This window comes from Aethalodelphis obliquidens, unplaced genomic scaffold (genome assembly GCF_003676395.1).
Source record: "Aethalodelphis obliquidens isolate GAN/ISIS:26980383/991018 unplaced genomic scaffold, ASM367639v1 scaffold26, whole genome shotgun sequence".
Classification (NCBI taxonomy): domain Eukaryota; kingdom Metazoa; phylum Chordata; class Mammalia; order Artiodactyla; family Delphinidae; genus Aethalodelphis; species Aethalodelphis obliquidens.
The window spans coordinates 6999228-7010346 of record NW_020837970.1 but is presented as its reverse complement, the minus strand read 5'-3'; the positions used below and the strand labels follow the sequence as shown (position 1 = coordinate 7010346).

Sequence of the window (11119 nt, the reverse complement as noted above, 5' to 3'; positions counted from 1 at the left end):
CCTCTGATAGGCAAGTTATCTATCACTGCTGTGAGTAGTGATGTAAGTCTACTTGCTTTTCTCTCCAAACATTAACCTTGTTCCCTCTGGTGGTGATACCAGTGAGTTGCACTAAGCGGGAGAATAAAAGTTGGAACATCAAATTCATGAGTAAATGAGAAATGGATTGGATACCTACCTTCATTTTCCCTAACCACTCCAGTCCATGCATTTTCAAGGTAGCTCTCAACTTAGGGAGTCTGGCACCTGACAGCCTCCCCAAGGTACATGAAGAGTTAAGAATATACGTGATGTGCTCCCTTCGGCAGCACATATACTAAAATTGGAACAATACAGAGAAGGTTAGTATGGCCCCTGCACAAGGATGACATGCAAATTCCTGAAGCATTCCGTATTTTAAAAAGAAGAATATATGTGATCACAGTGGCCAGCACATGTAGCTCGGTTTACACAGACCTGTGGATGCATCTTATAAAACTTTGGGATGTTACCAAACTCAGGTCCGGCTGTTCACTGCTCGAAAACCAATACTCAAGAGGCAGGTGTTGGTCGAAAGGAAAATTTGCTTTATTTTTGAGGCTGGCAACTGGGAGAGAATGTGGACTCATGTCCAAAGACCAATTTCCCGCTGCCGGCCAGTGGGCAAGAGCTTTTAAAGGAGAGTTTCAGGGGTGTATAGATGGAGAGAGGTGGCTACATGTAGAACAGCATAGTCTGCTCTGATGATCGTCTTGAAATTAGTCATGCGGTGGTTTGATCAACATCATGTTTGATTGTTTTAACTACCGTTAATCTTCAGTTCAGGGTCGGTTTGTTCCCATTTCCTTGAGGCCAGTTCTTGGAATTATGGCAGCTTATGTCATGGCTACAGTTTGGTCATCATGTAGTTAATGTCTTCCACCTGGTGGGGGTTTCAGTATCTACAAAACAGCTCAGAGAATATGGCTCAGAACATTATCTATAGCCCTCGACAAGGAGCTAAAAGTCTTTGACTTTGCTTAATGACTATACTATTATTATTTTGTCCTGTTTGACTGCTTTTTCTTTGTTTCTGCATTTTCTCATTTCTCTGATTAAATTTATTTTTGACTAAAGTTTTTCTACAGACAAAAGGCAGGCAGAGGACATGGAGGGTGTCTGTCTTGGGAAGGCCCCATAGGGTCCTGCTCCATTTCAGGGACAGTATATTTGTAAATAAATAACCTAGAAATGTGTCCAAATATTGTCCAATAATTGAGGCAACTCAACTGCTATTATTCACCCACAAGCATGATTTTTTTTAAGTATAAATGGCATAAAGTTTTTACTCTTGAAATTAGCAAGTAATTTTGTTTTACATCTTTATTGGAGTATAATTGCTTTACAATGGTGTGTTAGTTTCTGCTTTATAACAAAGTGAATCAGTTATACATATATATATGTTCCCATATCTCTTCCCTCTTACATCTCCCTTCCTCCCACCCTCCCTATCCCACCCCTCCAGGCGGTCACAAAGCACCGAGCTGATCTCCCTGTGCTATGCGGCTGCTTCCCACTAGCTATCTACCTTACGTTTGGTAGCGTATATATGTCCATGCCTCTCTCTTGCCCTGTCACAGCTCACCCTTCCCCCGCCCCATATCCTCAAGTCCGTTCTCTAGTAGGTCTGTGTCTTTATTCCTGTCTTACCCCTAGGTTCTTCATGACATTTTTTTTCTTAAATTCCATATATATGTGTTAGCATACGATATTTGTCTTTCTCTTTCTGACTTACTTCACTCTGTATGACAGACTCTAGGTCTATCCACCTCATTACAAGTAGCTCAATTTCATTTCTTTTTATGGCTGAGTAATATTCCATTGTATATATGTGCCACATCTTCTTTATCCATTCATCTGATGATGGGCACTTAGGTTGTTTCCATCTCCGGGCTATTGTAAATAGAGCTGCAGTGAACATTTTGGTACATGACTCTTTTTGTATTATGGTTTTCTCAGGGTATATGCCCAGTAGTGGGATTGCTGGATCATATGGTAGTTCTATTTTTAGTTTTTTAAGGAACCTCCATACTGTTCTCCATAGTGGCTGAACCAATTCACATTCCCACCAGCAGTGCAAGAGTGTTCCCTGTTCTCCACACCCTCTCCAGCATTTATTGTTTCGAGATTTTTTGATGATGGCCATTCTGACTGGTGTGAGATGATATCTCATTGTAGTTTTGATTTGCATTTCTCTAATGATTAATGATGTTGAGCATTCTTTCATGTGTTTGTTGGCAGTCTGTCTATCTTCTTTGGAGAAATGTCTATTTAGGTCTTCTGCCCATTTTTGGATTGGGTTGTTTGTTTTTTATTGATATTGAGCTGCATGAGCTGCTTGTAAATTTTGGAGATTACTCCTTTGTCAGTTGCTTCATTTGCAAATATTTTCTCCCATTCTGAGGGTTGTCTTTTGGTCTTGTTTATGGTTTCCTTTGCTATGCAAAAGCTTTGAACTTTCATTAGGTCCAATTTGTTTATTTTTGTTTTTATTTCCATTTCTCTAGAAGGTGGGTCAGAAAGGATCTTGCTGTGATTTATGTCATAGAGTGTTCTGCCTATGTTTTCCTCTAAGAGTTTTATGGTGTCTGGCCTTACATTTAGGTCTTTAATCCATTTTGAGCTTATTTTTGTGTATGGTGTTAGGGAGTGATCTAATCTCATACTTTTACATGTACCTGTCCAGTTTTCCCAGCACCACTTATTGAAGAGGCTGTCCTTTCTCCACTGTACATTCCTGCCACCTTTATCAAAGATAAGGTGACCATATGTGCGTGGGTTCATCTCTGGGCTTTCTATCCTGTTCCATTGATCTATCTTTCTGTTTTTGTGCCAGTACCATACTGTCTTGATTACTGTAGCTTTGTAGTATAGTCTGACATCAGGGAGCCTGATTCCTCCAGCTCCATTTTTCGTTCTCAAGATTGCTTTGGCTATTCGGGGTCTTTTGTGTTTCCATACAAATTGTGAAGTTTTTTTGTTCTAGTTCTGTGAAAAATGCCAGTGGTAGTTTGATAGGGATTGCACTGAATCTGTAGATTGCTTTGGGTAGTAGAGTCATTTTCACGATGTTGATTCTTCCAATCCAAGAACATGGTATATCTCTCAATCTATTTATATCATCTTTAATTTCTTTCATCACTGTCTTATAATTTTCTGCATACAGGTCTTTTGTCTCCTTAGGTATGTTTATTCCTAGATATTTTATTCTTTTTGTTGTAGTGGTAAATGGGAGTGTTTTCTTGATTTCACTTTCAGATTTTTCATCATTAGTATATAGGAATGCCAGAGATTTCTGTGCATTAATTTTGTATCCTGCTACTTTACCAAATTCATTGATTAGCTCTAGTAGTTTTCTGGTAGCATCTTTAGGATTCTCTATGTATAGTATCATGTCATCTGCAAACAGTGACAATTTTACTTCTTCTTTTCCGATTTGGATTCCTTTTATTTCCTTTTCTTCTCTGATTGCTGTGGGGAAAACTTCCAAAACTGTGTTGAGTAAGAGTGGTGAGAGTGGGCAACCTTGTCTTGTTCCTGATCTTAGTGGAAATGCTTTCAGTTTTTCACCATTGAGGACGATGTTGGCTGTGGGTTTGTCATATATGGCCTTTATTATGTTGAGGACGGTTCCCTCTATGCCTCCTTTCTGGAGGGTTTTTATCATAAATGGGTGTTGAATTTTGTCAAAAGCTTTTTCTGCATCTATTGAGATGATCATATGGTTTTTATCCTTCAGTTTGTTAATATGGTGTAACACGTTGATTGATTTGCATATATTGAAGAATCCTTGCATTCCTGGGATAAACCCCACTTGATCATGGTGTATGATCCTTTTACTGTGCTGTTGGATTCTGTTTGCTAGTATTTTGTTGAGTATTTTTGCATCTATGTTCATCAGTGATATTGGCCTGTAGTTTCTTTCTTTGTGACATCCTTGTCTGGTTTTAGTATCAAGGTGATGGTGGCCTCTTAGAATGAGTTTGGGAGTGTTCCTCCCTCTGCTATATTTTGGAAGAGTTTGAGAAGGATAGGTGTTAGCTCTTCTCTAAATGTTTGAAAGAATTCTCCTGTGAAGCCATCTGGTCCTGGACTTTTGTTTGTTAGAAGATTTTTAATCACAGTTTCAATTTCAGTGCTTGTGATTGGTCTGTTCATATTTTCTATCTCTTCCTGATTCAGTCTTGGCCGGTTGTGCATTTCTAAGAATTTGTCCATTTCTTCCAGGTTGTCCATTTTATTGGCATAGAGTTGCTTGTAGTACTCTCTCATGATCTTTTGTATTTCTGCAGTGTCAGTTGTTACTTCTCTTTTTTCATTTCTAATTCTATTCATTTGAGTCTTCTCCCTTTTTTTCTTGATGAGTCTGGCTAACGGTTTATCAATTTTGTTTATCTTCTCAAAGAACCAGCTTTTAGTTTTATTGATCTCTGCTATCGTTTCCTTCATTTCTTTTTCATTTATTTCTGATCTGATTTTCATGATTTCTTTCCTTCTGCTAACTTTGGGGTTTTTTTGTTCTTCTTTCTCTAATTACTTTAGGTGCAAGGTTAGGTTGTTTATTCGAGATGTTTCCTATTTCTTAAGGTATGATTGTATTGCTATAAACTTCCCTGTTAGAACTACTTTTGCTGCATCCCATAGGTTTTGGGTTGTCGTGTCTCCATTGTCATTTGTTTCTAGGTATTTTTTTATTTCCTCTTGTATTCTTCAGTGATCACTTCGTTATTAAGTAGTGTATTGTTTAGCCTCCATGTGTTTGTATTTTTTACAGATCTTTTCCTGTAATTGATATCTAGTCTCATAGCGTTGTGGTCGGGAAAGATACTTGATACAATTTCAGTTTTCTTAAATTTACCAAGGCTTGATTTGTGACCCAAGATATGATCTATCCTGCAGAATGTTCCATGAGCACCAGAGAAAAATGTGTATTCTGTTGTTTTGGATGGACTTGGATGAACAAGTCCATCTTGTTTAATGTATCATTTAAAGCTTGTGTTTCCTTATTTATTTTCATTTTGGAAGTTCTGTCTATTGGTGCGAGTGGGGTGTTGAAGTCCCTTACTATTATTGTGTTACTGTCGATTTCCCCTTTTATGGCTGTTAGTATTTGGCTTATGTATTGAGGTGCTCTTACATTGGGTGCATAAATATTTACAATTGTTACATCTTCTTCTTGGATCGATCCCTTGATCATTATGTAGTGTCCTTCTTTGTCTCTTCTAATAGTCTTTATTTTAAAGCCTATTTTTCCTGATATGAGAATTGCTACTCCAGCTTTCTTTTGGTTTCCATTTGCATGTAATATCTTTTTCCATACCCTTACTTTCAGTCTGTATGTGTCTCTAGGTCTGAAGTGGGTCTCTTGTAGATAGCATATATATGGGTCTTGTTTTTGTATCCATTCAGCCAATCTGTGTCTTTTGGTGGGAGCATTTAGTCCATTTACATTTAAGGTAATTATCGATATGTATGTTCCTATTCCCATTTTCTTAATTGTTTTGGGTTTGTTAGTGTAGGTCCTTTCCTTCTCTTGTGTTTCTTGCCTAGAGAAGTTCCTGTAGCATTTGTTGTAAAGCTGGTTTGGTGGTGCTGAACTCTCTCAGCTTTTGCTTCTCTGTAAAGGTTTTAATTTCTCCATCAAATCTGAATGAGATCCTTGCTGGGTAGAGTAATCTGTTGCAGGTTTTTCTCCTTCATCACTTTAAATATGTCCTGCCAGTCCCTTCTGGCTTGCAGAGTTTCTGCTGAAAGATCAGCTGTTAACCTTATGGGGATTCCCTTGTGTGTTATTTGTTGTTTTTCCCTTGCTGCTTTTAATATGTTTTCTTTGTATTTAATTTTTGACAGTGTGATGAATATGTCTTGGCATAATTCTCCTTGGATTTATCCTGTATGGGACTCTCTGTGCTTCCTGGACTTGATTAACTATTTCCTTTCCCATATTAGGGAAGTTTTCAACTATAAACTCTTCAAATATTTTCTCAGTCCCTTTCTTTTTCTCTTCTTCTTCTGGAACCCCTATGATTTGAATGTTGGTGCATTTAATGTTGTCCCAAAGGTCTCTGAGAGTGTCCTCAGTTCTTTTCATTCTTTTTTCTTTATTCTGCTCTGCAGTAGTTATTTTCACTATTTTATCTTCCAGGTCACTTATCCGTTCTTCTTCCTCAGTTATTCTGCTATTGATCCCATATAGAGTATTTTTAATTTCATTTATTGTGGTGTTCATCGTTGTTTGTTTCATCTTTAGTTCTTCTAGGTCCTTATTAAATGTTTCTTGCATTTTGTCTATTTCCAAGATTTTGAATCATCTTTACTATCATTCTGAATTCTTTTTCAGGTAGACTGCCTATTTCCTCTTCATTTGTTAGGTCTGGTGGGTTTTTATCTTGCTCCTTCATCTGCTGTGTGTTTTTCTGTCTTCTCATTTTTCTTATCTTACTGTGTTTGGGGTCTCCTTTTTGCAGGCTGCAGGTTTGTAGTTCCCGTTGTTTTTGGTATCTGTCCCCAGTGGCTAAAGTTGGTTCAGTGGGTTGTGTGGGCTTCCTTGTGGAGGGGACTAGTGCCTGTGTTCTGGTGGATGAGGCTGGATCTTGTCTTTCTGGTGGGCAGGTCCACGTCTGGCGGTGTGTTTTGGGGTGCCTGTGGACTTATTATGATTTTACGCAGCCTCTCTGCTAATGGGTGGGGTTGTGTTCCTGTCTTGCTAGTTGTTTGGCATAGGGTGTCCAGCACTGTAGCTTGCTGGTCATTGAGTGAAGTTGGGTGCTGGTGTTGAGATGGAGATCTCTGGGAGATTTTCGCCATTTGATATTACGTGGAGCTGGGAGGTCTCTTGTGGACCAGCGTCCTGAAGTTGGCTCTCCCACCTCAGAGGCACAGCACTGACTCCTGGTTGCAGCATCAAGAGCCTGTCATCCACACGACTCAGAATAAAAGGGAGAAAAAGTAGTAAGTAAGTAAGTAAGTAAGTAAGTAAGTAAATAAGTAAGAAAGAAAGAAAGAAAAAGGAGGGAGGGAGGGAGGGGGGAAGGAGGGAAGGAAGGAAGCAAAGAAAGAAAGAAAAAGTAAAATTAAAAAAGTAAGATAAAATAAAATAGTTATTAAAATAAAAAATAATTATTAAGAAAAAAATTTTTTTAAGAAAAACAACAACAAAAGAAAAATGGACGGATAGAACCTTAGGACAAATGGTGGAAGCAAAGCTATACAGACAAAATCTCACACAGAAGCATACACATACACACTCACAAAAGGAGGAAAAGGGGAAAAAATCATAAATCTTGCTCTCAAAGTCCATCTCCTCAATTTGGGATGATTCGTTGTCTATTCATGTATTCTACAGATGCAGGGTACATCAAGTTGATTGTGGAGCTTTAATCCGCTGTTTCTGAGGCTGCTGGGAGAGATTTCCATTTCTCTTCTTTGTTCTCACAGTTCCCGGGGCTTAGCTTTGGATTTGGCCCCGCCTCTGCGTGTAGGTCGCTGGAGGGTGTCTGTACTTCGCTCAGACAGGACGGGGTTAAAGGAGCAGCTGCTTCGGGGACTCTGGCTCACTCAGGCAGGGGGTAGGGAGGAGTACGGAGTGCAGGGCGGGCCTGGGGCGGCAGAGGCCGCCGTGACGTTGCACCAGCCTGAGGCACGCCGTGGGTTCTCCCGGGGTAGTTGTCCCTGGATCCCGGGACCCTGGCAGTGGCGGGCTGCACAGGCTCCCCGGAAGAGGGGTGTGGAGAGTGACCTGTGCTCGCACACAGGCTTCTTGGTGGTGGCGGCAGCAGCCTTAGCATCTCATGCCCATCTCTGGGGTCCAGGCTTTTAGCCGTGGCTGGCGCCTGTCTCTGGAGCTCCTTTAAGCAGCGCTCTTAATCTCCTCTCCTTGAGAACCAGGAAACAGAGGGAAGAAAAAGTCTCTTGCCTCTTTGGCAGGTCCAGACTTTTCCCCAGACTCCCTCCCGGCTAGCCGTGGCGCACTAGCCCCTTCAGCCTGTGTTCACGCCGCCAACCCCAGTGCTCTCCCTGCGCTCCGACCAAAGCCCGAGCCACAGCTCCCAGCCCCGCCCGCCCCGGTGGGTGAGCAGACAAGCCTCTCGGGCTGGTGAGTGCTGGTTGGCACCGATCCTCTGTGCGGAAATCTCTCCGCTTTGCTCTCCGCACCCCTGTTGCTGTGCTCTCCTCCGCGGCTCCGAAGCTTCGCCCCCGCCACCCGCAGTCTCTGCCCGCGAAGGGGCTTCTAATGTGTGGAAACCTTTCCTCCTTCACAGCTCCGTCCCACTGGTGCAGGTCCCGTCCCTATCCTTTTGTCTCTGTTTATTCTTTTATCTTTTGCCCTACCCAGGTACGTGGGAAGTTTCTTGCCTTTTTGGAGGTCAGAGATCTTCTGCCAGCGTTCAGTAGGTGTTCTGTAGGAGTTGTTCCACGTGTAGATGTATTTCTGGTGTATCTGTGGGGAGGAAGGTGATCTCCGCGTCTTACTCTTCCGCCATCTTCCCTACGATATCCACAAGCATGATTTTTAATGAAGATGACTAATTCTTATAACTTCCACAATTCAAGGTGTCAGAGACAGATGTACTATTCTGTGTTAGTTGATATTTGTGTTGCTGAAGGAATGATACTCCATCTACATCAGAGTTTTTCCTACTGTGGACCCCAGTGAAACCTCAGGAACATTAAATCCCATTAGCACTACTACCCACACTGGAGGGAGAATTGATTTAATTGGGAGTCAGTACACATTTTATACTTCTTTGGGAGCAAAATCTCAGGACTTGGGTATGATTAACAGCAAAGGCTCTGTATGGTACTATGAGGAATAATTAAGCTATAAATTTCATCTTTGTTTGCAAAATGAGAAACGCCTTTAAAAAAAATATGATCCACTCTTTTCCCTCCAACTTTGTCTAGGTAAATATAATTAGGTAATGGATGATGATTTGTTAGCATTTTATTTCTTGTGTTTGCAAGGGCATTAACACTGATCATAAAGCTCACAACAAATATGGTCGGTTTCTGATTTTCAGAAGCAAGAACGTGACTTTTGAGAATCAGATGGGCCAGAAGCAGGCGTCCTTGCAAATTAAGTCTTCCTGTATTCTGAACAGGATCTGAGAGACTTTTGTCTTAGCTGATTTGCATGCACTAATTGCTAATTCTGAGTAAATGTGGAGTGATCACCTACACAATTACATTCATAAATTAATATTTTTACTTCACAGTTATTTACACACAGAAAGAAACAGTACAAATAATTTTAAGGCTGTGTCTACAATTACATAATGAACTGGTTAATTAAGGTAATGAGCTAGTTAATGACAAGCCTAGAAAATTTTCATGCAATATCCATATAAGGGAGGAAGAAATGTCTTTGCCTGAATAATTCTCATAATGCCTCAACATTTGACTTCACTATCTACACACAGAGACATACCCTAAATGATACTTTGGTAATGAATCTAAATTATCTTTTGATTTCTCATTGGTGGTATGGATGCCAAGGCTAACTGCCAGGGTAACAGGATTAAACCTGAGGTATCACAGAGAAAGAAGATAGCCCCACTCCCAAAAATCAGACTGGACACAGGCTGTTTCAGGCAAGTAGGTGGCAGTGAATATACAGAAACAGAAGCTAAGCTGGGTCTAGGGTAAATTAGCCATTAACTGTCAATACCAAAGAGCTCCTTTATCAGGGTGACCCATCCCAATTTTAGAGGGGCTGATCCTTTTGGGATCTCTGATCCTTTGGTCCAATAGATGTCTGACCTTTATGTTGGAGACAAAATTTCCTCTGACTCTTGGCTTCACATCTGGAGGGGCCTGCAACAAACCCTAATCATCTGGGTTTGGACAACCACCTCACTTATTTGGGAAAAGATCTAATTTTTTCCCTATTTCAGTGAAGACCATTGCATCCACCCAGCTGCCCCAAGCAGAACTCTAGCAGTCATCCTTGATTCTTTGCTTTCCCTTGTGTCGGTCTGAGCCACCATCATCTCTGATCATTGCAACAGCCTCCTCACTAGCCTCTCTGCCTCCATTCTTGCTCCCCTCAGCCACACCACTGATCCCCAAAGCCTATTCTCAATGCAGAAGCTGGTATAATTCTTTAAAATGTGCATGATATTATGTCAGTCCTCTGCTGAAAATCTTGAGCAGATGTGTAGGACTGAAGCTGTGGAACATGTTCTGGGTCTGGAAGCATATAGAGGAGGTCAGCAGATCAGCTTCTGTGGGATAACAGGGAGTAAAGTGCTCATGAAGAGTTGGGGAATTAAGCCCCTCTCACTGCTTGAAGCCATGACTAGGGGTGGAGCTCCTCTGTCAAGTTCAAGGATGCTTTGGCCAAGGAATATGATTTATGAGAAAATCAGCATCTAGAGAGGTGAAAGGACACAGACAGATCCTCTTTACCTGGACCTGATCCAATATTGCCTTGTATATTAATAATATCCCCTAGGATGGGAGCTGGGAACAGCTGCCACTACACTGAGTTCTCACCTAAGGCCTCTAGGGGAGATCCTGTGAAGGCAACTGTAAAATCACTAGACAGCAGGAGGTAAGCACAAAAAAAAAGAGAGAAAAATAAAAACCTCCCACCCCAGAATCTGAAAACCTAAATTCTAAAACATAAGAAGGAAACTAATTCTAAGAAGGGGAACCAAACAAAACTATGGTCAAAAAGCAAATTTACCTGAGACAAAAGAAAGTAATTTTTTAAAAATCTAACAAATATAGTTTGTTTCTGCAAAGAAATACAAATTTTTTTTAAGTATAGAATAGGTTAAAAAAATAAAATTCATGGCTAATAAAGCAAACTAATTAGAAAGTGTTCAAATGGAGTATTATACTGACTGGACTTTTTAAAAAAAAATCAGTAGAAGGGACAAACTCTGGATAAGAGTTGAAGAGAGAATTACTGAACTGGAAGACAACACTGGGGGATTCTCTGAGTATGCAGTACTTAGATACAAAGAAATAAAAATATGAAAAAACAGTTAATGTACATGGAGAATAAATTGTTTGGGATATAATTCTATTAAGAGTTCCTGGAAAAAAGATGAAAAGAATACGGGAATAGCAATATTTGAAAAAAATAAAGAATTTT

At 40.4% G+C, this 11119-nt stretch overlaps 1 non-coding gene across 1 annotated transcript; it reads left to right on the top strand.

Moving 5' to 3' along the window:
* Window positions 1-292: 292 nt before the first annotated feature.
* LOC113629368 (U6 spliceosomal RNA) lies at window positions 293-399 on the top strand. The gene has a single exon (XR_003436503.1). It is a non-coding gene; the product is annotated as a U6 spliceosomal RNA (small nuclear RNA).
* The last annotated feature ends 10720 nt before the right edge of the window (window positions 400-11119 follow it).